The sequence below is a fragment of the Lissotriton vulgaris genome, chromosome 6 (assembly GCF_964263255.1).
Source record: "Lissotriton vulgaris chromosome 6, aLisVul1.2, whole genome shotgun sequence".
Taxonomy (NCBI): Eukaryota; Metazoa; Chordata; class Amphibia; order Caudata; family Salamandridae; genus Lissotriton; species Lissotriton vulgaris.
The window spans coordinates 842,817,928-842,843,850 of NC_141694.1; positions in this window are offsets into that span (position 1 = coordinate 842,817,928).

Genomic DNA, 25,923 nt, shown 5'->3' on the forward strand with positions numbered 1-25,923 from the left:
TTGTACTGCCACTACTGCCACTACTGTTGTTGCTGCTTTTGCTATTGCTGCAGCCAATTGACAAAGGAGCGGAGTTGTCTTCCATGAATATCGTGTTAGGTATTAGAGGGTGTGGCTGATCCACCAGATTCCCCCCTAAGGACTCTGCTGATTGCTTATTCAGGCCAGATTTATCAGATTTGTCAAAACTGTCGGTTTTGGCTTTCGTCACATTTGTCGGATTGGAAGTAATAGTCCGGGTAGGGCTAAGTGGTATGGCGATCTGTTTTGAGTCTTTAGAGATAATATTTTGATCATCGGGACTATTACCAGACAATCTCATTGCCATAGATTTTACACCACCCTTGGCCTGTACCCATTGTCTAATTGGGCTGTTCTCAGCAATTAGTTTCATAACATTTGTTTTGGATTTGCCTGTGATTTTAGTAACTTTATTCTTATTTTTGCCTTTTGATTTCTTGGTGATAAGTATTTTATTCTTGTCTTTGGTTGTTTTTGACATCGTATTATTTCCTATATCATTAAGATCCACATACTCTTCATCTGTATCAGCAATATCTGTATTGTCATTGTTCTCAACTCCCTCACTTTCTTCCACGCCCTCAGCGCGCATGCTAATTGTCTTAGTTATTTCACTGTGGGGGGTGCTCTCAATAATGTCTGTATCAGTATCAATATCCATGTCAGCGTTAATCACTTTGTTCAAAAGTTCTGAGGGTTCGGGATTGCCTTTAGCTGGAATGGTACAAAGATCGATTACCTCTTCCTCTACCTCTGCACCAACCAGCTCCGTAATGCCTGATGTGGGTAGCACAAGTACCCCAGTTAACATAGTCGCATTACCATTATCATTATCATACTGTGCTGCAGCATTGCTGTTTTGTGGAGATTTCGCAAACTCCTCTGTTCTCGTTTGAGTGCTTACAACTGGACTCTTTGTTGTGTTATTAGCGGTGCTATCTACTACATTTCCTTTCATCTGAGTCGGGTTTTTCTCCCCGAGCCTACCTGAGCACAGTTGTTCCGCATCTGAAGCAGCATCCGTCGTATTGCTAATAACTGCTGTCTTCTTGTTTGTTGTAGGCTCTTTTGTGGCCGCAATTGAAACTGGCAGGGGGGCTATTACTCTCCCACTGGCCGCTGCTGTGCGGGTTATCCGCGTAGGAGGTTTCGGCGCCATCCCGCTGTTGCTCCCGCTGCCGCGGTTGATCCTTCTGCCGCTCGTCTCCTCTCGTTGTGCAGTTGCCGGTGCTGCGGGGGAACGCAGACCAAACCAGTTGATCACCGCCAATCTCGTCCACCTCGTCAGGCTCAGCCAGCTCGGCCAGCCACTCAAGGATTCCTGGCGTGCCTTTGCGCTAGCAGCCTGAAGCCGACTCCGGATGCGGCTGCCGATCAGCCGTAGCTGCAACATTCAAGATATACTTCCCGATCTTAGTGCAAGTCCTCTCGTATGGCATATGTTTCCAAAAGCAGTGTAAGCTCTGATTTCGCCGTTCGAACACTGTGTTACTGCCTTTTCATATCATTATCTCTGTATCCGCCTGGACCCGTCTCAGCGCTCTCCACTCCGGCGGTGTCAATCCGCCATCTTGGACGAGATGGCGGGCAAACTGGGGGCAGTGTCTCAAGATATAGAGGAACTGCAACAAAGAGTGGTGGTGACAGAGGAGAAATCACAGCGGTCAGAAATAGCGGTGAATAAACATGCCTCTCAATTACTCCAGATGCAAAACAAGCTGGAAGACTTAGAAAATAGACAGAGGAGACAGAATCTCCGTGTTTTTGGTATTGCTGAAGGAGCAGAGGGGGCAGACCCGAGAGCATATATTACCCAACTGTTCCAAAAGGCATTTCCCGACCTTTCAGATTGGGATTGGGATTCTCAGATCCAGCGGGCTCATCGCTTACCACTATTCCAGAAAGATAAGAGTAGCAAATTCCCACGACCGATTTTGATTTATATAGGTAATTACCTGCTCCGACAAGCTATTTCCTTAAAAGCACGGCCTAATACCCCAGTCACCATTGATTCTATTATTTTTTTTGTGAGATCCGACCTAAGTAAACTCTCGCTAGAAAGACGATGGAAACTGAAACAATTCATTGATCCAATTAAGGAACTTGGCTATCAAGCCTATCTGCAGGAACCTGCAAAGCTGAAAGTTATTAAAAATGGCCGATCTTATTTTTTTTTGGAAGTAAATGAGGTTGAAAGTGCTATTGCTACCTGGAGACAGGGGAAATGAGTAAAATAATAATTAAGCTAGCGTCTAATGCTTAACACATAGGGTTTAGGTGATCCTTTTGGTATAATTTAGTTAGCTTTAAAAGTTTCTGTGGCAACTAAATGTTTGCATTGGTCAGCACGGGTTTCTTCCCTTTTTTTTTTTTTGTGTGTGTTACTATGATTAGTGTTGAATGCCTGGATCCTATCAGTGTTCTGTCCGCTCTCCGACTGCCAAGGGAACGGCAGTCCACCGAATGGGGGGACCAGAAGGCAGCCACTGGGTGGGAAATAGTCATTGGGTGGGAAAGGGGGGGGGGGAAAAAACAAAAAAAATGCATCATGAGTACAAATATATTTGTGTTTTCTTGGCCAAAATAAGCTTATATGGTTTGCAAAAATGTTATGTTTCTTTTTGGGTAAACACCATGTCAGAGTTTTTTATTATGCCAATTAAATGTATCAATTAAAACTTTTAGTTTGGAATGTGGCAGGCCTAAACAGTCGGAATAAGAGGAGACTGGTATATGAAGAACTTAGGTTGCATAATCCACAGTTAGTAGTTATAACTGAGACTCACATTGCATATAAGGATAGAAGTTTATTGAATCAGTTAGGCTATGATCTTCTAGTTTGCACAGACTTCAATGCCTCAATTCGAGGAGTAGCTATACTGAAACATAAGCAGCTTAAAATAGAAGTCAACAAAAAAATGACGGATAAGGCGGGCAGGTGGGCCATGCTACAAGTGACTCTGGAAGGTCTCCGATATATAATCTGTGGGGTTTATGCCTCAAATCAGGACGAGCCAAGAATAATTGATCAGGTCAATATGGAGTTACTTACATGGGAAGGGGAACGCATAGTGGTGGGTGATTTTAATTGTGTTATGGATTATAATAAGGACACAACCAGAAAGGGTGTGTTGCAAAGGATGCGTAAGACGAGGGCTGCTATCATAGACTTGGCTAATATACATGCAATCAAAGATGCTTGGAGATATCTTTACCCACACTTATCAGGGTATACTTATTACTCATCCGCCCATAAACTCTGCTCACGCATTGATATGGTCTTTGCTTCTAACTCCATATTGTCAACTAGTAAAATGTTTATATGCCCCAGGGTGACTTCGGACCATAACCCGCTCTTATTCATAATAGAAATAGAAACAGATAGGCAACCACCTAGGTCCTTCTCCTTTCCCAGATATCTCTTCTCTGATAATAATTTTGTAAGCTTGCTGAAAGGACATATACAGGATTTCATTGATATCAATAGGTCTTCTACGTCTCCTTTGATGGTGTGGGATGCATGTAAGGCTAGTATCCGTGGGTTCACACAACAGTTTGTTTGGCAGCAAAATAAAATCAATAGGGATCGAAATACAAAATTACTAGATGATATATCTAATATCGAAGAAAGGCTATCTAAGATGCTAGCTACGTCTATCACTACAAGGGCAAAAGAAATAGAAGATTTAAATTTAAAATTGATGGAATCAAGATTAGCCTTGAAAACCATTTTTAGAGAGAAAAGTATATCTAAATTAACTAAATATAGGCTGAATCAATATGAAAGTGGGGAGAGGATAGGAAAAATTTTGGCATACAAAGTGGCAGAAGACCGAGCCCAAACGCTGATCAAGGAAATAAAAGGCGACGATGGACAGTTACATCAAGATGCTAAATCAATTTTACATCAGTTTGCTATATACTACCAAAAGTTGTATACGCCTGAAACAATCCCAACAGGAGATATTATAAAAGATTATTTGACAGAAAATGGTGTACAGGATATAGAGGATGAGCAAGCAGAACATTTAGAAGCAGATATAACAGTAGAAGAAATACAGGCAGCTATTAACTCCCTAGCACTGGGAAAAGCCACAGGTGAGGACTCAATCCCCTTAGAACTTTATAAAAGGTGTACGGAGGAGTTGACTCCTCTCCTGATGATGGTCATTAAAGCCATTGGTAAAGGGGATCAAGCCCCAAAATCCTGGAATCGCACTCAAATTATATTCTTTCTGAAAAAGGGGAAACCCCCACAAGAGAGAGGGTCTTATAGACCTATATCATTAATTAATGCTGATGCAAAAATATTTGCAAAAATACTAGCAACAAGGCTTGCGTTACTAATGCCACAGATGGTTTCACCATTTCAACACGGGTTTATCCCCAAACGTGATACTACCGCTCACATTAATACTGCTATATCGGCATTTGATGTTGCTAGGATATGTCCCACCCCACTCGGAATGATTCTTTTAGATGCGGAAAAGGCATTTGATCGAGTGGGATGGGACTTCCTCTGGGCAGCTTTGGTTGCATTCGGCATAAAGGGTCAGTACCTGAAATGGGTTAAATCCTTATATGACCAACCAAGGGGTAAAGTATGTTATTCAGGACAATGCTCACCTATTTTTCCAATAGAACGTGGCACTCGACAAGGGTGCCCTATGTCTCCTCTGTTATTTGCTCTGGCAATAGAACCTTTCTTGATTGCATTACACAAGCAAGAGATGATTGTACCGTTTAAAAATGGTCTTAATGTACTAAAAATAACTGCCTACGCAGATGATGTAGCGGTTTTCTCTACGAATGTCCCTGAAGCGATATCAGGTATAGGTATCGAAGCAGATAAATACGGTAGGGCTTCAGGGTATAGGTTAAATGTCAGCAAAACGCAAATAATCACAAATTTTACCTCACTAACACCAATAGATGGAATATGTAATGTTGCAACATACCTTGGGGTTAAAATCTCTTCTAATTTAGATTCAATAGTTACACTCAACTATGAATCGTTATTAAAAGAAACTTCTCTTCTTCTCAAAAAATGGCACAAACTTCCAATGGGGATCTTGGGACGAATCAACTTAATCAAAATGAAGATTTTACCTAGATTTTTATATCTTTTCAGGTCTATACCTTTAAGAGTGTGTAATACTTACTTTAGCAGACTAGAAGGTATAATTAGCAGTTTCATTTGGGGGTATAAGAAAGCACGACGGGCGATATCTCTGCTTAAACTCCCCTACGACCAAGGTGGACTTGGGTTACCAGACTTTAAATTATATTATTGGGCTGCTTTTTTAACTCGTTTTCGTAGCTTACTCATTCCTGATAAATGCCTTTACTTTCATAAACTTATATTAGGGGATGAAGCTACTATGTTCTTTTACAGACTCAACGACCCCAACTACTTTAAACGAGTACGGTTTAAGACGATTCGAGACACAGCTAATATCTGGCGATCTATCCTTGTCAGGAATAACATCTCCTTATTTCATGCCAAAACACCACTTTGGTATAATCCAGGGTTATCAGGTGTTTTTCATGATTCAGCTACTTCTATGTTCTCGGATAATGGTATAAATAATTTGGGAGACTTGTATGACCATACTGGATTTTCTACTTTTGTAAATCTAAAGATGATGTATAAATTACCAGAAAGGGCTTGGTTTAAATACAATCAGATCAAGGACTACATTATCCGTAGAACAGGCCTTGACAGCATATCTGAATCCGAAATCTGGAACTGTATGTACAGGGAATCTGACAAAGCATTGATCAGCTGCGGTTATAAGACTTTTTCTATCTTACACAAGGATGACATTAGTAAGGTTGCAGAAAAATGGAGTACAAAATTGGGTGTGAATGTAATACCAACTATGATAACCTCCTCACTAAATAGCCTAAATAATGCAGTTCAATCAGCTAGTCTGAAATTACAGCTGTTTAGGACTTTGTTTCAACTGTATTATTCACCTGACAGGATTTTAAAATGGGCTTCTAATAATGAATCGAACGAATGTAATGCTCGTACAAAATGTCCTAAATGTGCACACAAGGGGGCAAACATTGTTCATATGTTTTTTTCATGCCCCGAGCTATCTATTTTCTGGAAAGATGTAGCTGGTGTTATCTCGACTAAATTGGCTAGGCCAATTATACTCACGCAATTGGATATTTTGATTGGAGTCGTTGGGGTAGACAATAGATCTCGAGATCTGATGAATATACTTTTTACATGTGCCAGATTAACTATCGCCAGGGCCTGGATACAAAATCATCCCCCCACGGTCATGGAATGGTGGCTTTTGGTCAAAGACACTTATAATATGGAAAATTCCTTAGCGATGATTAAGGGATTGAGGCAAAAACGGAAGATACAAGAAATTTGGGGAGTAATTATGTCTTAATGATATAACAGAAATATTGATTTTCAGTATTGTTATTTTGATGCCTTATCTTATATGAGTTGTATGACACTGTATATATATGTATTTGATGTTACTCATGATGCTAAATAAAAATGTTAAAAAAAAAAAAAAGGATTGTATGACATCTGGAGAAGGAGGATGGGAAAAGAGAGAGTACACTTTCCAAAATAAAAATTACAGTCACCCCTCCCAAATTGACGATTTTTTGGTGGACCAGTTATTAGTAGAGAAAAACCATAATAGTACACACCTACTGCACACCTATCTGATCATTCAGCCATAATGTTAAACATGGCACAAATACTTGAGCAAAAAGGGTGGGCATTAGAACAAAGTTTCTTGCTAAATAAAGGGGTTGGTGAAACTTTCAGAGCAGATACTTTTTAGTCCTTTAAATATAATGAACGTTTTGAACCCATGAATGTGGTCTGGGATGGCGTTAAAGCTTATATCTGGGGAAGATTACATAGTATATCATGGTACAGAAACAGGGTTTACTAGAAAGAGTGTGGGCAGTTAGAGGAGGAAATGAGAAAACTAGAGGAAGAATTGATGACTCAGGACAACACAAATGAACAGAAGAAAGTTTTAGGTGCTGAGCTGCAGGAGAAAAAAAGATAAACTTGCTGGGCTAATGGAGGAGAGAGTACGGAAGAGGTGGGAGGATAGTAAATTGCCACTCTTTGAATATGGAAAGAACACTGGTAAGTTATTGACATTGAAAACAAAAACATATCTGACAAGAAGCCTTGTAAGGCACATAAAAAAAGCAGGGGACTGGGGAGTATCCAATAGCAGGAAAATAGAGGTGGGTTTTCCTGTTTTCTTAGAGTAGTTGACGCAGAAGATTTAGAAATCTTGGAAAGCTGGACACTGACCCGACCTCAAAACGTTCTAGTGCCCAATCCACAACATTGAATAGGGGAATTGGACAATACAAAGTTTTAAATGCTTACAAGGGTTGTAAAAGAGGGAAAGCAGCAGGACACAATAGATTACCAAATGACCAATATAAGGTTCATGGGAACACAGCTATGCCTGTTTTAACCAGATTATTCGGGGAGAATTTTGGCATTGGGCTCGCTGCTTCCCACCTGGAAGGATGCCGCAATTGCTCTAGTGCTCAAAGTGCAATAGAATGCAGCAAGTTGTGAGTCGTATGCAACAATATTCCTTTTGATCAACGAATATAACATTTTTGCTAACATATTAGCTTAGAGATTAAATTATGTTACAGGCTGTCTAATACATAAAGAGGATGCATGACAGAATCCTGCATACATTTCCCACGTGTGCCTATACTCCACAGTCACTACCCCCTTAGGGGTGAGCTTAACTTTGAAATAGTATAAATTACTATTCTAACTCCAGTCAGTATATCAGTAGGGAAGGTGTTAGACTTAAAGTCCAACAACACGGCCCCTTAAGCAAGTTGTTGTAATAACTTGCGTGGTAAAGGAACACATAGTAATGTCGCAGTCGGGCTAATGACTGCGGAGTAAAGGATGGTTGTGGTTCTCCATGCGTAAAAGATGTTTCCCCATAAGGGCTTTATGGCAAGGAGATACCTCCACGAACAAGCTCATGGGTTGATAGGTACGATTAATATAGCCTCCAAATTTAAACTCTCACCAGTGATATTAACATTGAATGCCACAAAGGCATTCAGCTGGGTAACTTGGAACTGTCCGAGCGTGGTACTGCATCATAATTACCTGGGGGGATCTTCTGCAGGATAATTACGGAAATATACAAAGATACAACTTCAAAAAGTCTCCTAAATAGTTGTTTAACAGTGGAGTTTAGAATTACGAGAGGCACAAGACAAGGTTGTCCACTCTCCCTGTTGTTGTTTAATCTCTACATATAACCTTTAGCGAGCATATTAAGGAAAGATCCTGTGATCAGCTCATTTAAGTATAACAGATGGGAACATGGTGGCCCTTTATACAAATGATCTAACAGTATATTCAAATGATTTAAATTGTGCTTTTCCGGTCATGGACGAGTTGGTGAATGACTTCTGGAGTATATCAGGTTACCTGGTCAATGCAGCAAAAAAAGAAATAGTGGCCGGAAATTGTCCTAGTAAAAATAAGCAAATTAAGGATGAGATGAGATACCTAGGGGTCAAGATCACACAAGATCTAGATAAAACAGCAGAAACACAATTTAAAAGAGTTTCATTGGATGCCAGTTAACTGTTGAAGAGCTAGGCGCACTTGACTTAACTCTTCTGGATAGAATACGTCTGATAAAAATATCTATCTTGCCAAAGTTGACCTTTATTTCAATGCCATATCTCTGAACTTTAAAAAACATTGGATAGATAAGCCTTATGGATAATCTCCAGCTTTCTCTGGGCTGCGAGGGGGGTAAGGATATTGATAGACCTGTTGGCCTAGGGTGGTGTTCCCCAAACTTTTTGCCTACTTCTCCATTTTTGCTGATCTCTTTTTCACTGACCTTAGGACTCGGCACACTTTTCCAACGCTAACAAATGCTAAAGTGCATGTGCTTATCCTTAAAACAAGGTAACATTGACATATCCCCAACTGGCATGTTTAATTTACTTATAAGTCCCTAGTAAAGTGGTACTATAAATTAAATTCTACAGGTGTGCCTGCAGCACTAATTGTATCATTCACTTAAGTAGCCCTTTAAACATAGCACAGGGATCATGCAGCCTCTGTATATAGTTCCTAAACTGCAGTTTCCACATGGCAAAATAAACCTTTTGCCAGTCCCAAACCTTCTATTTTTATACATATAAGTCACCCCTAGAATAGGCCCTGGACAGCCCAGAGGCCAGGGTGCAGTGTATTTAAAAAGTTGTACATGTACTTTTAAGTTTTACATGTCCTGATAGTCAAAAAATCTTACATGCGTTTCTCACTGTTGCAAGACCTACTTCTCTCAAAGGATAACATTGGATAACCCAAAGGATAACACATCTTTATATAGCTATAATTTCCAAATCAGAGCAGGTATAAAGTTCATGTTTGGCTTCTTTGGAATTGTAATGAAAATCCTATCCTATGGTGAAGTCACATTTTAAATTACAATTTTGAAAATGCCACTTTTAGAAATTGACATTTTCCTGCTTTAGCCATTTAGTGCCTGTAGCAGGTCTCTGGGTCACATGACTGGATGTAGCTGACAGTTTTGCTTTCTGTATTCCTCCTAGACAGCCAATCACGATAGATAGTGTAGATGTGCCTGGATGGGTCATCAGTGGCAGGATGGGAGGGCACAGCTGAGTACAGCCCTACTTACACTTCAATAGGTTGTATCTCTACTCCACACAAAGAGCTGCATCCTCCCAATAGTTAGTCTGGATCTAGAACAGGGAAGGCAGGATGCCTGGGGACTTCAAATTGAAGCCTCTAGAAGGCTCTCCCCTAATTCGAAGGCACAACTGAAAATAAATACTGGAACTCAGATACCAGCTCTTCAGTACACTTCTGGACATGTGGATACTCTGACAGATAGAAAGCCTGCTGTGCTGCCAAAATGACTGCCTCTCTGCTGGACTGCTGCTCTGAAGGACTGCTGGCCTGCTACCTGCTGCCCACTTGCCTGGATGAAAAGGACTGAACCTGCATCTCTTGAAACCAGAACCCCTTGGTGACTCCAAGGGCTAAGTGGATGGCCTCCTGGTCTGACACTTCAAGTACTGCCACCTCAATCCTGGACCCTTGGAAGTGATTTTCCAGCCTCTGTGGCCCAACAGATCTGAGGAATCCCCTTTGCTGCACGGCGCAACTTCAAGCAGAACTGAAACATCGGCCCTGCTGCGTGGCTCAGAACCATTGCAAAGACCCACATCACATCACAACCCATCTCCTTATCGGAAATGCCATTGTGTGACGGCCCTCACATCCCTTGTCAATGGCAGCCTTGAAGGTGGTGCCGGACTTCGCACCGCAGTCTAGCAACTCCTCAGAACCGACACATTGCCCCAACTACGTACCACATCCTCGACACCAAACTTCGTATTGCAAACCCTCATTGACAGGATCCCTGATGATAATGTGGGACCTCCCATCACAGCTCTGGTGCACCTCGGAACTGACGTATCACTGTGGCGCGTCATGAATCGTCGATGCGAATCCTCGCAATTCTCTGCAAACCAGGAAGATAATTCGTTCAGCAGGCCTAACTGGGTCCCTCTAGCCAGCCCACATCCAATTCAAGTCGGCCTGACCTTGTGAGTTTGTCCAGGTCCAGCATTACCAGATATCCACAGTTGCTGCTTTGTGCATTTTGGCACCATTTTGAATGAAATCTCTCAAATGTAATCTCTTGTGTTCTACTGATCGGATTGTTGTCACTTTGGTCTTGTATTTATTCAAAGGTGATCTATTTTTCAAAATTTGTTAAAGACTTATTTTGTGATCTGTTTTCACTGTGTTACTGTTTGAAATTTTTCACAAATACCTTAGACATTGCCTCTAAGTTAAGCCTGACTGCTCTTTGCCAAGTTACCTGAGGGTTAAATCAGGTTTTGCTTGTAACTTCACCCTGAGAAGAATTGTGGTTGCTGCAAACAAAGGGTTTCACCCTCCCTCCCTCAACCAATATCCTAATTTCTTAAAGATATCATAGAAAAAACGATGCAGAAAAAAGGTTAAAAAAAGGTTTATCTCTGCCCAACTTTCAATGCTATGCAAGGGCTTTTCTACTAAAAAAATTGTAGAATTCCATGAAGACCTTGGAAGGGCTCCGATGGTTTTGAGTTCGGATCAATGTTTTTAGCACTGCTGAAAAATATTAAATGGGCAATTCCTATTTTCTCTATGAATTTGGAAACAAAATATGTTTTTAAAGTTGAGGCTGAAGTGCAACAAACAGCCATCTTGTAATGGGTTCAGATAAGGAAAGCCACGGACTTACTGAAGTAAGTAAGAATGAGGATCTTACACGTTGATAGAAGGCAGGAAATAAGTTTAATGCAGCACAGAAGAAAAGAGGTCTGTAACCCATCTAGCCAAAGCTCTAACTGCCACAGCATAGAATACACATAGGCATCACAGGTAGAATTCATAAACAATCTAGAAGGCTAACACTGAAGAAAAGCTAAGCACAATACAACATATCTCCCCCCCCCTTAGACAACAAAAGAAATTAACATAAAACCAAAAGGAATAAAAGAACAAAAGAACCATCAATGAATGTAATCATCCAAGTAAACTGGAGGATGACGGGAACGCAGACTCCTCAGACTGATACTTAGAGGAGCCAAGCGAACAGGAACGAATCAGGGGTAGAACTAGCATCAAGGGCAGAACCACCATTGTCACACAATGAAGTAGAAGCATCACCACTACCCACCTCCCCCCTTACAGCAGACGGAGAAGAAACATTAGAGTTACCATGAGAGGATAACATGTAGCCATTGCAGTTTTTATCACACACATTTGAAGAATCCCCCTTAGATACAGCTCCACGCTTTTGATAAAGTGCCACCCTCCTGTAATTCCATTTTTCTCCATTGTCAAGAAGGACAAAATGAGAAAAAGCCTTCTTAACAAAAAAAGGACCTCTAAACTTAGTAAGGCCTTTAGAACAACAACCAGGCTTAACTTTGACAAGGTCACCAGCTGAGATTGGTGAAGAAGCCAAGTTAGATGAAGAAGATGGATTATCAAGACTTCTCAACCAAGAAGGAGTCAACCTCGATACAGGAGGACGACCACGCATCAATTCAAAAGGAGACTTTTCCCCATGTTTATGGGGAGTTGAGCGATAGGCCCACACAAGTTCTTGAACACGCTCATTCGAGAAGCACCCACTCGCAACAAACATCTGAATCACACCCTTCACTAATCGATTTACTCTCTCACACAAACCATTACTCTCTGGATTGTACCAGGGCCGGCCCTAGGCATGTGCAAAGTGTGCACCTGCACAGGGCCGCCAAACCCCAGGGGCCGCCACGACGAGGATCGGATCGGAAGGATCTGATAATCGTGGCAGTGGCGGCCCCCTGGCAGGATTTGGCGGCCTCCGGCTCGGACCCCTAATAGCAATGGCAGCATTGTGTTCAATCTCTTGCAGGGGCGTAACACAGGGCCCCGCATTGCGGGGGGGGCGTCACTGGCGTAGCTAGGGGGGGGGGGGCGAGGGGGGCGGTCCGACCCGGGCGGCACTATTTTTGCAGCGGCCGACTGGACCCCCTTCTGACAAAGATGTAAACTTCGCCCTGGGCGCTTCAGTCTGAAGCCCTGCAGAACCGGGGCTAAGTGTCAATCAAACGCTGGCGCTGTGACCCCTCAGCTTCCACAACACCGTCACGGGTTGTGGTGGGGTTAGCAAGCCTCTCTGGCCCCACCCCTCTGCCATGACGATATGCGCAAGCGTAGATGGAGACTGAGTCTAAACACGCTACATGGAAGGCTGCGCAACAGTTTTTGCCCCATCAGTGTTCTTAAAATGCTGCAGGCTACAATGGTATGATTCTGTGATGTACTTCAAATAAATTGCAATAGCTTTCAAGACTGGGTCACTGCTTCGGTCCAGACAAGAGAGTAGCGCGCACTGGAGAGCAGGAGTGCAAGGCAGAGCACAGCACTGCAGGTAGTTTTATTCACTTACCTTAAACGGAGGTCAACAAATCGCACTTCACCACGGCACAGGCAGTGATTGAACTGGAGGCCCGGGGTCTGTGGAAAAGTCAGCCCATATTACAACCGATGCCCAGGCTGCTAGCGCAAGACGCCTCTTAGTTCCCATTCTGAGTAGTTACCAAATAAAGAGACGGGCGCTGGGAGCAGGAATCACAAGAACAGAGTTTATTACTCATGAGGAGAGCCTGTCATTTCAGACACGAAACAAGGTGTCATCGGGAGGTGCTCTAACAAGTTCTCTGAGACATCGCCTTTTATACATTACCAACATTCCTTATTACAATAATGACATTGTGAAGCAAGGAGAAAGACATCCCCGTAATCCCCGTGTCAATCCCACCCCCACATGCATCCACAATAGAGGTCCTCAACCTGCTGATAAGAGGAGGGGGCTATCACGCAGCTGAGTGTTCCGCCGATTCTTAGGATGTGTGCGCCTGATCGTATCCCAGGGGGTGGGGAGGCCAGGATCAATAGTGGGCCCTTTGAAGAGGAGCGACTCCACACAATAGGGGGTAGTAAACTGTATCTCCCGGCTTAGGCGATGGCCTCGGACCTGTGTGGACAATCGGACTCGGTGGAAGGGGTCATCAAAGGAGAGGTATTCATGCCGCGTGGACAATCAGGCGCAGAGGGAGAGTTTACCAACAGAGGGGTATTCATAAAAGGAAAGGAGGTGTTTGGTCAGGCGCGAGCTTGACTCCCAAGGACAGAGTCTTGCAGAAGAGGAAGGTTTATGACTTGCCCATGTGAGGGAGGAGGGGGGAGCCAGGGTGCGCACAGGGACAGAGTCGCACAGAGAGAGAGGTCTTATGACCCGTACATGAGAGAACGGGGGCAGTCAGATACAGCTGGGGGGGGTTATGTCAGCTGAGGCGAAGGATGCTTCTTCGAGAGAAAAATGGGGGGGGTGCATGGGTCAAGCAGGAGGGTTACTTTTCAGAGCAGGGTCGCGCAGGAGGGAAGCCGGGGATTCCAACGAGCGGGCAAAAGGCCATGGTGCCTAAAATGGCTGTCATGTACATATGGGCACGGGCTTTTACTAGCGGAATGATGCGGTCAATGTTTCACGGTATTCATGGTGCCTACAGGGAGGGGAATGGAAAAAGGCAAATGAACGCCGCTTATGTACATTAATTTTTCTAATTTCCACAGTCGCCGCTTTTTACATAAGAAAGTTCATTTCCTAATCGATGGGTGTACATATAAACATGTGGTTGATGAAAACTTATCAATACTAGCAGATTGCATATTACCATGAGCAGTCGATGTGATTGGCAGAATGCAATATATAGAAATTTACATGTGTTGGGTTACTATAAGCCTAGGGTGCAGCGTACTACACAGTATAAATTGTTCTGACTTTCTCATCAATGTACAGCTCTAAAGGTGACCGACAAACATTTTGAAAACAATACCAAGTGGTTGAGGGAGGAATTCAGTCCAATACATGATATCTTCGTCACAGTGTCTTTTTAGCAGTGAGCCATCACTGGTAGGCTCTAGTCCGTATCTTTTCGTTGGCGCTGTTGAGCACCGGCGGTGGAGCTATAGGTCCAGCTCGGATCTATCCTTACGCGTTGCAGGGTGCGGTCAGTCCTCTGCTGTTAGACCACAGTCCTGTTCCCTAACCAATTCTTTAAGGGTGCCTTATACTCGGCACCTGTATTTCCTTTTTCCTTTAGTAGCAAACCCCATTTCCATCTGAATGCTGTTTCTTTCTTTCTGAGTCAAAAAGTCATGTGGGAAAAGAGGGGGTTGTTGGATAGTCGAGGGAAGAGAGGGCCGAGTGGGATCAGATCTTTTCGGACACTTCCAAGGGACCAAGGGAGCAAAGGATAACGGCAGGCAGGCCCATCAATCGGGCCCAAAAAGGGGGGGGGGCGAAGACTTCAGGCACACGTGGGTTAGCAGACTGAGGGCTTCAGGGCAGCCCGTCAACTTTTCATTTTCCACGTTTGAGATTGCTGTCTCGTCCTGTATCTTGTTGCTCTGCAGCTCCACCATTGGTCGAGGTCACATGTGTCTCAAGATCTGCAGCCAGGCTGTACGTCACGTCCGACCCTTCTCCTCCGGCGATCGTATATCTTTGAATAGGTACAAAACAAGTTTTAGAGAACTGGCAGGAGAAGTCATTTATGCATGTGAATTCCTCCCTCAATCCTACGCACTTGGGCGATACGTTCATCGGTCACAGTCAGAGGTCCATTATCATACAGAGTATATGTCGGCATTCCTACTGGGTTCATGCCAAGTTTATTCATCGTCTATTCATGACACATATGGAGAGAAATCAGACTCCTATCAACTGCGCATTTCATCAAATTCAACATTTCGGAACCTCCAGCGGAGATTTGTCTTTCTAACCCGAGCCTTAACAGTCTAACATTTCCCTTCAGAGCTGGCTAACCCTTTCAAACAGGGCGGGGGTGCTATCATCGGGAGAGGGGGGGTAAGCAGACTTTCATCGAGGAGCGACAGTTAATCAAGGCCATCAGTTATACCTTGGGCGTAGCTGATATGGAGCAGGGGTCAATGGGAGAAGCGGGGACGCTTTGAACATTTTCGCTTGAGTACATAAGGGTGGGGCAACCTGGACATTGGGGATCAATCTGGGCATTGGGGATCGTATTTCTAACGAACTGAAGAATAGGAAGCCATTGACATGTAGTCCCCCCAATAAAAGGCCAGATTGGGGGATATCAGTCGTCTTACCTGCCCTTTCTTTCTTAGCCAATTCAAGTTCATTTATTTTGCAGAAAGGAGAGGTAGTAATATGGCAAGTCACAATCGTTTTAGTTTCTGTCAATTTTGCTGAACACCTTTGCATTCAAAAAAAGGACCCAATTAGACTGGTGCCGACGGGGCACAATCTTACCATACAAAAAGGAAGAGGGAATAGGGAGACTCTCATAGAGAGTGAGAGTCGTCCGCAACCTAAACGAGCCATTCGGTACACGTATGACATGTAGAGAGAGAGAGAGAGAGAGAGAGAGATAGGGAGATAGAGAGGGAGAGAGAGAGAGAGAGAGACGTGTACAGTAATGGGTCATTTAGTGCGCTCACAACACAGAACAGCAGGGGTCAGGTAACACAGAGACGCGAACAGAGGGGAGACATAAACCCATACATTACATACACACAAACTCATTCAAAGAAAGACAGTACATGTAGTTCATACAAAAAGGTTCATGACAAAACATAAAACAGTTATTGGCCAAAAAGATCTTTCTGCATGCTGCGCATCTTTAGTATCCTATTTATCTACGTGCTGAGCTCTTTTTACCTTTCCTCCTTTTCCTCTCGTTTGCTATCTTTGCGAATGTTCTCGGTTGCTAATACTTACACCTCGGTCAGTTGGTCAGGAATTAACCTGGTTGGGCTACTACTCACGGTGGGATCTTTGAGTCATTTTTCCTTTTCTCCCTTTGGCGGAAAGGTTCTCCAGGCTGAGGCAACGGAGGGCATTAATCGGGAAAACAGTCGGACAGCTTAGCTATATCTATAAAAGTGCGAGAAGGAGGTGGTACATTTTTGAACATCAACATCATTCCTACTTTTCCAGACGGGTGGTGCCTAGGTAAACCTTACCCCGGAACTTTTCCTTGTCCTTTCCCTATCTAGATAAACGTCATAGTTGCACTATCTGGCGTGCTGGTTCGAGTCAAATTCTGTCATACAGTACTAACCCGTCAAGTTTCTATGTCAGTCCATCCTCCCAGTTGCTACTTTCTAAGGAGGCACAGTCATATCTAAGTCTACGCCTTTCAAGGCTTCGTTAGCATAAGTACTATTCTCAGATCCCCTTTTTCTCCTTCTGTCGGTCGTTCGACCATCGCTCTTCCATACTTCAACCGATGTTCCGACGTGACCTGCAGAAGGGAGGAGAAGATGGGGGTGGGGGCAGCATTCAAAACACATCAACGCGCATAAATCCGAAAAAATGTTTTTACCTACCTCATACTCGACCTATCTCCACGGGGTTCATTCTCTATCATCTCGGCGTTTAAGCCCAGAGGGTTCAGTAGTGTTAGGTAAACAATCATCGATGGTCTGCGTATCTACATGAATCACTCGAGTGTGGCCTTTTAGGTCATGTGTAAGGGTGGTGGCCAGGTGGCATTTCCTCTGTATTGCTTAAGGGCATCTAAAACCTTTTCCTGCTATCTGTGGCATATAATGTAACTGCTTAAGTATTGGGCCTTTTTACCCTTCAACCTTAATAAAGCTGCTCATTTTTCGCTTATATTGGAGACAGTAGTAACACATTCGAAACTCATTAATGCAATCGCTACAATTATACTTTCTTTTTCAATAAACCTTTAATTAAAAATGTTGGCGCACAAATACGGGCCTACAACCCAGTGGGCCGGCTACGGAGCAGACTGGAACTGTGCATAAGAGGAACGAAGTCGGTGGCCATTTATTTCACAAAGTGCAGCAGTGCAATGAAAATCGTATCGAACCTTCTTAAGGGGCAAGTATAATGCGTGTCAAGCTTTCAATAATATCATCTCATTATCCTACTATTTACTCAAGACCTAACGTATATCAATTCATTGTCCAAATGCTCAATCAGTGCCTATTTCATACCAATTCATTGCTTCCAACACATAATTAGTGCCCGCTCTAAATCAGTTCACCGTCCCAGCACATAATCAATATCCCTCTTATATCGCTTTCTTCTCCAAGCACATACTCAATATCCATCTTATCCACTTTCATTGTCCAAAAATTGCATACATATCTTGGAGTATCAAAGCTGAGCAATCAGGGTGCAACAAGGATTTTTTAAAAGTCTCATTTTGTATCGGCGCCATTTTGGGCGAGGTCAGGCAGGTCCCAATATAGTCGGAATGCCTCCACTGACTCGTGGTTGGACCAGAACCTCTTCTGGCAGTTCAAAAAGTTTTTCGCAATGGGGTAACAGACTAGCAATATGGACCATCAGTCAAAAGTGGGGAGGGCGGCGACAATCTTCCCTACCGGGTCATTCTGGCGTTCCACCGGAACTGAACAAGTCTGTATCTTTGCTGCATTTTAGCCATTTCCAAACTGAGGCTGGCGCCGGCAGGAGTGCGCCGACGTCTCGTGGCTCCATCGGAGGACGGGGGGCGGGGGGCCCCTCGTGGAGAGGTCGGCCCCCCCGGCTCTTTTAGAATCTTCAAGGTTGAGGAGCACAGGGCATGTGCCCGTCCCGGGCAAAAACCCGCTTTTTGATATGGACCCTCTTCAAGCAGGAGCGTTGGGGTGTCGCTGGAAGCCTCCACCTGGAGGGAGGTGGGGGAGGCTCGTTCGCGCCGCCTCCCCCTTCCAGCGACCCCGCGCCGTTCTTCGGCTCCAGCGCTTCGGTATTGGCCGTGCCAGGCAATGAAGATGGGGGGGGGTCGGAGGCAGCAAGACATCCCCCCCTTTTTCGTGGCGGGACTACCTGCAACTCTCAAGGGTTGCCACTGTGGCGGGACTACCTGCAACTTTCCAGAGTTGTCCAAGACATAATTGAAAGGAAAGAAGTGTTGTCGCAGCCATTATAGCTGAAAGAAGCGCTGCCGACCTCGCCTTGGCTTCGGTCTTCGATGATGGCCGGATCAGGCAAGAGAGGGGGGGGGTCGGAGGCAGAGGCAAGACATCCCCCCCGTGGCCTGCAGGGCAGCAGAAGAGGGGAAAAGGGAAGACCATTACGATTTTCGGGCCGTCCGCCCTACAGCCTCCCCTTACGATGGCGGCCAGCCAGGCCCTGCTCTGCACGCGCTGAGGCCTCGCCTTCCGGATGGGCGTAACCATGGACCTGTTGCACTTCAGGAGCTTCCGGAATGGGGGTAGGTATCTATTGATTTGTATCTATTTCATGTTACCGTTATTTGGGCGTGGTGGGCAATGAGGCAGACATGTTTGGAGCAGGAATAGGCAGTGGAGCCTAGCTACCTCGTGGCTGTCTTGCCGTCAAGCTTTCGCCATTTTATATTTCTTATTACAAACTATTCCTAATGTTTCTTATTTTTAGTGAAGTCGATAATTCATCAGTGGCCTACTGATTTCGCTCAACTCTTTTTCTTATATTTTTATGCCATAACCTATTATAAGCTATAGCGACTAGTCCACACTTAATGAACATGTCCTTATTAGGTGTGCCCTCCAGTGGAGCTGGATGGTTCATCTCTAATAAGCGGTCCGGGCTAAACAGGCTACCAATCAGTGGGGAGAAGATAGGCATGACGGATTACAACGGGGACAAAAGTCTGCACTACCTATCTTATCACGGCGGGCAAAGACTAGACAGAATATTTCTATTCTTCGTTGTTTGCAGGCGGTGAATACCTCAAAAGAACCAATCTCGAACAATCAATGTTCGGTCAATCAAACAATCAGTGGGGAGAATAAGTAGGTACGACGTGTTAAAGGTTTGCGTAACCTACCTTTTCGCTACCTGCAAAGAGAGACCTTGTTCTTCCCTGTTTGCAGACAGAGAATCTCCAGACAATAATCCACGAACAACAGTTCGGGAAACAGTGGGGGAGGAAGATAGGCACGACGGATTACAATGGGGACAAAAGTCTGCGTTACCTATCCTTCACTGTTTGCAAAGAGAGAGCCTGTAGTTTCTCCGTTTGCAGACGGTGAATCTCCAGAGGAATCAACAAAAGAGTAATACTAGTATTATCCAAATCAAACAATCATTTCACAATTTGTCGCATTTACGCGACCTTACCCGGACCGGACCGTGTGGGCAGTTCTTCGCCTTCCAGCGCCCGATCGTTCTCTTACTCCGTGATTTTACCGCAGCAGTCCTGTGGGGTCCCAGTCAGGACAGTGGGTCACTCGAGAGAGGTCCGTTCGGAATTGGTGAAGTTCATTCAATCAGCAGCCGGACGAGGGTCCTCTCAAGGCAGGTATACTCCGATCGTTTAGATGTTCACCCCATCGTCTGGACCTCTCTTACCGGACCCTATGTCGCTGATGGGCCCCGCGTTGGGACGCCAATTGTGGAAAAGTCAGCCCATATTACAACCGATGCCCAGGCTGCTAGCGCAAGACGCCTCTTAGTTCCCATTCTGAGTAGTTACCAAATAAAGAGACGGGCGCTGGGAGCAGGAATCACAAGAACAGCGTTTATTACTCATGAGGAGAGCCTGTCATTTCAGACACGAAACAAGGTGTCATCGGGAGGTGCTCTAACAAGTTCTCTGAGACATCGCCTTTTATACATTACCAACATTCCTTATTACAATAATGACATTGTGAAGCAAGGAGAAAGACATCCCCGTAATCCTCGTGTCAATCCCACCCCCACATGCATCCACAATAGAGGTCCTCAACCTGCTGATAAGAGGAGGGGGCTATCACGCAGCTGAGTGTTCCGCCGATTCTTAGGATGTGTGCGCCTGATCGTATCCCAGGGGGTGGGGAGGCCAGGATCAATAGTGGGCCCTTTGAAGAGGAGCGACTCCACACAATAGGGGGTAGTAAACTGTATCTCCCGGCTTAGGCGATGGCCTCGGACCTGTGTGGACAATCGGACTCGGTGGAAGGGGTCATCAAAGGAGAGGTATTCATGCCGCGTGGACAATCAGGCGCAGAGGGAGAGTTTACAAACAGAGGGGTATTCATAAAAGGAAAGGAGGTGTTTGGTCAGGCGCGAGCGTGACTCCCAAGGACAGAGTCTTGCAGAAGAGGAAGGTTTATGACTTGCCCATGTGAGGGAGGAGGGGGGGAGCCAGGGTGCGCACAGGGACAGAGTCGCACAGAGAGAGAGGTCTTATGACCCGTACATGAGAGAACGGGGGCAGTCAGATACAGCTGGGGGGGTTATGTCAGCTGAGGCGAAGGATGCTTCTTCGAGAGAAAAATGGGGGGGTGCATGGGTCAAGCAAGAGGGTTACTTTTCAGAGCAGGGTCGTGCAGGAGGGAAGCCGGGGATTCCAACGAGCGGGCAAAAGGCCATGGTGCCTAAAATGGCTGTCATGTACATATGGGCACGGGCTTTTACTGGCGGAATGATGCGGTCAATATTTCACGGTATTCATGGTGCCTACAGGGAGGGGAATGGAAAAAGGCAAATGAACGCCGCTTATGTACATTAATTTTTCTAATTTCCACAGTCGCCGCTTTTTACATAAGAAAGTTCATTTCCTAATCGATGGGTGTACATATAAACATGTGGTTGATGAAAACTTATCAATACTAGCAGATTGCATATTACCATGAGCAGTCGATGTGATTGGCAGAATGCAATATATAGAAATTTGCATTTGTTGGGTTACTATAAGCCTAGGGTGCAGCGTACTACACAGTATAAATGGTTCTGACTTTCTCATCAATGTACAGCTCTAAAGGTGACCGACAAACATTTTGAAAACAATACCAAGTGGTTGAGGGAGGAATTCAGTCCAATACATGATATCTTCGTCACAGTGTCTTTTTAGCAGTGAGCCATCACTGGTAGGCTCTAGTCCGTATCTTTTCGTTGGCGCTGTTGAGCACCGGCGGTGGAGCTATAGGTCCAGCTCGGATCTATCCTTACGCGTTGCAGGGTGCGGTCAGTCCGCTGCTGTTAGACCACAGTCCTGTTCCCTAACCAATTCTTAAAGGGCGCCTTATACTCGGCACCTGTATTTCCTTTTTCCTTCTGTAGCAAACCCCATTTCCATCTGAATGCTATTTCTTTCTTTCTGAGTCAAAAAGTCATGTGGGAAAAGAGGGGGTTGTTGGATAGTCGATGGAAGAGAGGGCGGAGTGGGATCAGATCTTTTCGGACACTTCCAAGGGACCAAGGGAGCAAAGGATAACGGGCAGGCAGGCCCATCAATCGGGCCCAAAAGGGGGGGGGGCGAAGACTTCAGGCACACGTGGGTTAGCAGACTGAGGGCTTCAGGGCAGCCCGTCAACTTTTCATTTTCCACGTTTGAGATTGCTGTCTCGTCCCGTATCTTGTTGCTCTGCAGCTCCACCATTGGTCGAGGTCACATGTGTCTCAAGATCTGCAGCCAGGCTGTACGTCACGTCCGACCCTTCTCCTCCGGCGATCGTATATCTTTGAATAGGTACAAAACAAGTTTTAGAGAACTGGCAGGAGAAGTCATTTATGCATGTGAATTCCTCAAATATGTTTAAATGCTATGTGTTGTGGGCGTGTGGTGATTGACATGTTTTATGTGCATGCCAGAAAGTTACTCTGCAGAAACAAGCGGAGGAAAAAGGAACACGTGTAAAAGAATTTGCTTGCGGATGTTCGGTTTAGCATGAATTTTATATGGGGGCTTCTTATAAGATTGTTTTTATCTTGTTTCTCACTTTGGTATGTGTTGACACCTATAAAACATTCAATTTAAAAGAAACAAAACTAAAGTAAACCCAGTTTAAAGGTGTGAATACTGTCCAAAATAAAGAGTAGGAAAAACTAAGTGGCAACATTTTTCCAAAAAACTTGCCCCTCTCCAGCTTAAATCATAACTGCTCTTCAGACTTTGTGATGGTTAAAGGAATGTGGGCTGCCTTTTTTGTGGTAGGAAGTGGAACCATCTGTTAGTGCACCTCCTTATTTGGAATCCCTTTTTTGTTTAAACAGTGCACAGTTTTATAATAATTATCGTACAAATGTGAAGCCTTGCAATCAGTTACATTTTAATACTTGAGTAAAATTAACACTTGTCCATTTATTAAAATTAGTGATTGCAATATGTGCCATTATTAACTTTTACTACTTGTCTAGTCAAACAAATAGCACGTTCCTCCAGGCAACACCTCTCTGTCTATAAAGGCTTCAGCGTCTACATGTGTCTTTAGCCTTCCCCTCCTACGTACAGGTTGTTGTCACAGGGTTCTTTGGTGGCTGATGACTTAAATTTAGGAAAAATAATATTTTATGCAACACACAATCTCTTTTCAGATAATTATGTTACAAGCAGTGCCTGGTTTACAGTGATCAACTGGATCCAGTGTACTTAGCAGTGCAAACATGAGGATAAATCCTACCAATGAAAGAATGCTTTTAACTTAAGTTGGCCATGCAGGTATAACTCACCTCCCCCTTTGGGGAGATTGCAGTCGCTCACTGGGTTCACTCTCTTAGGCAAATGCATGGGTTCATCTGGAGCCCTACCACTATAAAACTTCACCAGCCACCACTGAGTCAGACGCCTTGTAGGTTAACTTGAGGATCTTTTCAGCTTCATGCAGGAAGGTCTTAGTGCCAAGTGACAGCTCCACCGAACTTCCTGGACAGTGGTCATGCACACGCCACTTTTCTCTTGTAACACACTGTTTGCTACCTCTCACATTTTGTTTGCCTTAGATACTTGCACAAGTGCCACCATTGCCAACGTAACATTTGTTCTTGTGCTTGAGTGTCTGCCATTTATTGCAGTATTATACCTCTAATTGCACTTTGTTTTCTCTTTTAACCTGCACACGTCACTTTTTCCTCCTGTATTGCACCGTTTGCTACCTCATGTATTTTGTTGCTCACAATTGTCAATTTTGCCTCATGTAACTTAACGTTTGCTTTTGTAATTTGCTCACTTGTCATTTTCTCCTCATGTATCATTACTGTTCCTATTGTGAAGCGCTCTGACGCCTTCGGGTAAAGTCTGCGCTATATAAAAACACATAAATAAATAAACTTAATGGTTAATTGTTAGTCTGCTCTCAGCTCGAGTGGATGAGAGTGACTGCTAAAATGTTACAATTGGTCTGCCCCGGCCATCGGCCTCATTTCGTACCTGGCTGCATATTTCCTGTGGCGCACGCAGCTTTGACACTAATTAGTCACCGGGGCGGGGCCTGCCCTCAGAGGTTGCTAATGGCTGTGCACACCATGGGGGGCTAGGACTCCGTGTCAGTGCTCCCACAGGCATTAGGGATCCCACTGTGAATTAAGGCATTCCTGGCAGGCACACACTCAACTGCAGACCAGAACTAAGTGAGTGACTATTTTTCATGACATACGCAATTAAAAATGCGCGTTAGAGATGAGGTAAGGTGTGGCTGTGACATCCAAGAGAAGACCTCGCACAGTAACGCTCCTTCGCAGGTCAGGGCTGTCATTTAAATTATTTTCACCCCGGCCCCGTACCTGGCTAGCGTCGCGCTGGCCGCAGCCTCTGCCCGTCCTGCTTGCGGCTAACAGAACTCTGAGCTGCAGGCCAGGCCCCAGACCTCAGGTCAGGTGAGTCTGTGTGAGGTGAGTCTGCGTCCGAGTCTGACTCCTAGTCCGACGGTCCAGCCTGCTATTGTATCACATCCGCACACTTGTACTTTGCAGGTTTGAATCCGATGTTCGTAAAATGTATGCACATTTCAATCCTGTTATAGTCATATAATGCATTCATAACGATATTTCAAAACTGAAAAGTAGGAGAATTTGAAAAAATGTGTGGGAAGTATTTTCACCATTTACTTGACTTGTATGGAAGCAGAAGCAATTTAAGGAGGGAGACCGTTTCAAAAATCGGAAGTCTCCCTTCAGAATCGGGTCGGGTGGCACGTATAAATAATGTGCAATGGGCAGCACTTAAGATAAAAGCTATATAAGCTTGAAATCGTTCAGTAATCATGTATGTCATTTTGGGGCGCATCGGTCGGGTTCTTTTGCAGGGGGTGGTGGCTGGTGCATTAGGTTGAAAAAACCATGAGTACTTTATGAGGCCTGTATTTTTCCTGACTCCTGCTCGTTTTGTTCCAGGCAGGGTGTAACACAGGCCCCCGCAGTGCGGGTGGCCCCGAGCTGAAGGGGGCCCCTCAGCACAGTACTCTCTTCCGAGAGCTCGAGCTGGGGGCTGCGAGGAGGGTAGAGAGCAGGTGGAGGTGTCCTGAAATGAGCCAGGTGGAGAGGACGAGGGGCAGAGACAGATCGGGGGCGAAGCCTTGGAGGGGAGAAAAGGATAGGAAAGTCTGAGAGGGGAGAGGAGGTGATGGTGAAAGAGACAGACTGGGAAGGGTGATCAGTGAACAGAAGGCAGGTCACAGAGGTCCCGAAGAGCATGAAGGAGCTGATTGACAGAACGAGAAGGGTAAGAGAGGCGAGGAGAGAAAGGTGGATGGAGAGGAGACAGCAACGCAGAGAGAGAGGGAGTGGCCGCCCATTACAGAAGTCACTGTAATTGTATTTATATAGCGCTTACTACCCCTGACGAGGCGCCGAATAAGGAGATCGGGGAAGAGTGAATAAAAAAAGATACTCAGGAAAGATGTGCTGAGAAAGTGAAGAGAGTGTTGTAGAAAGGACAGAGAGAGAGAAATAAAGGTCGACACTCAAGAGCTGATAAAGGAGAAACAGATAGAACAGTTGGCACTGATGAGAGAGTGTACAGGACGAAGAAAGAGATGAGGGAATAAGACTACAGATAGAGGGAATGACATAAAAAGCTGCAGGGGCGAGGGCACCGAAGAATTGGGACTGGGAGAGAACAAGGAGAAGTGAGGGACTCGGAAAGAGAGACGGAGAGGGATGGATGGAGACAAACAGGGAGTGTGAGAGGAAGTGATTGAGAAAAAGACGAGTGAGTACAGGGTGGGTGGAGGAGACGGACTAGAGGGAGTGATGAACAGAGAGAGGCCGCAACAGAGAAAGAGAATGATGGGGACAGGAGTGGACATAAGTGATAGAGAAGAGACCTTTGTGTTGTCAAGAACGGAAAGAAAAGAGTGCGAGAGATAAAGATGGAAGGAAATGACAAAGCGAGAAACAGGGAAGAGTGAGTGCGTGATAAAAAGGAAGTGATGGAGAGACAAGGAGATGATCTGATGGAGACACACAGGGCGGAGAGTGAGTGATAAAGAGTGAGCGATGAGAGAGACAAAGAGGATAATATATGATGGAGGCACAGGGAGGAGAGTGCTAG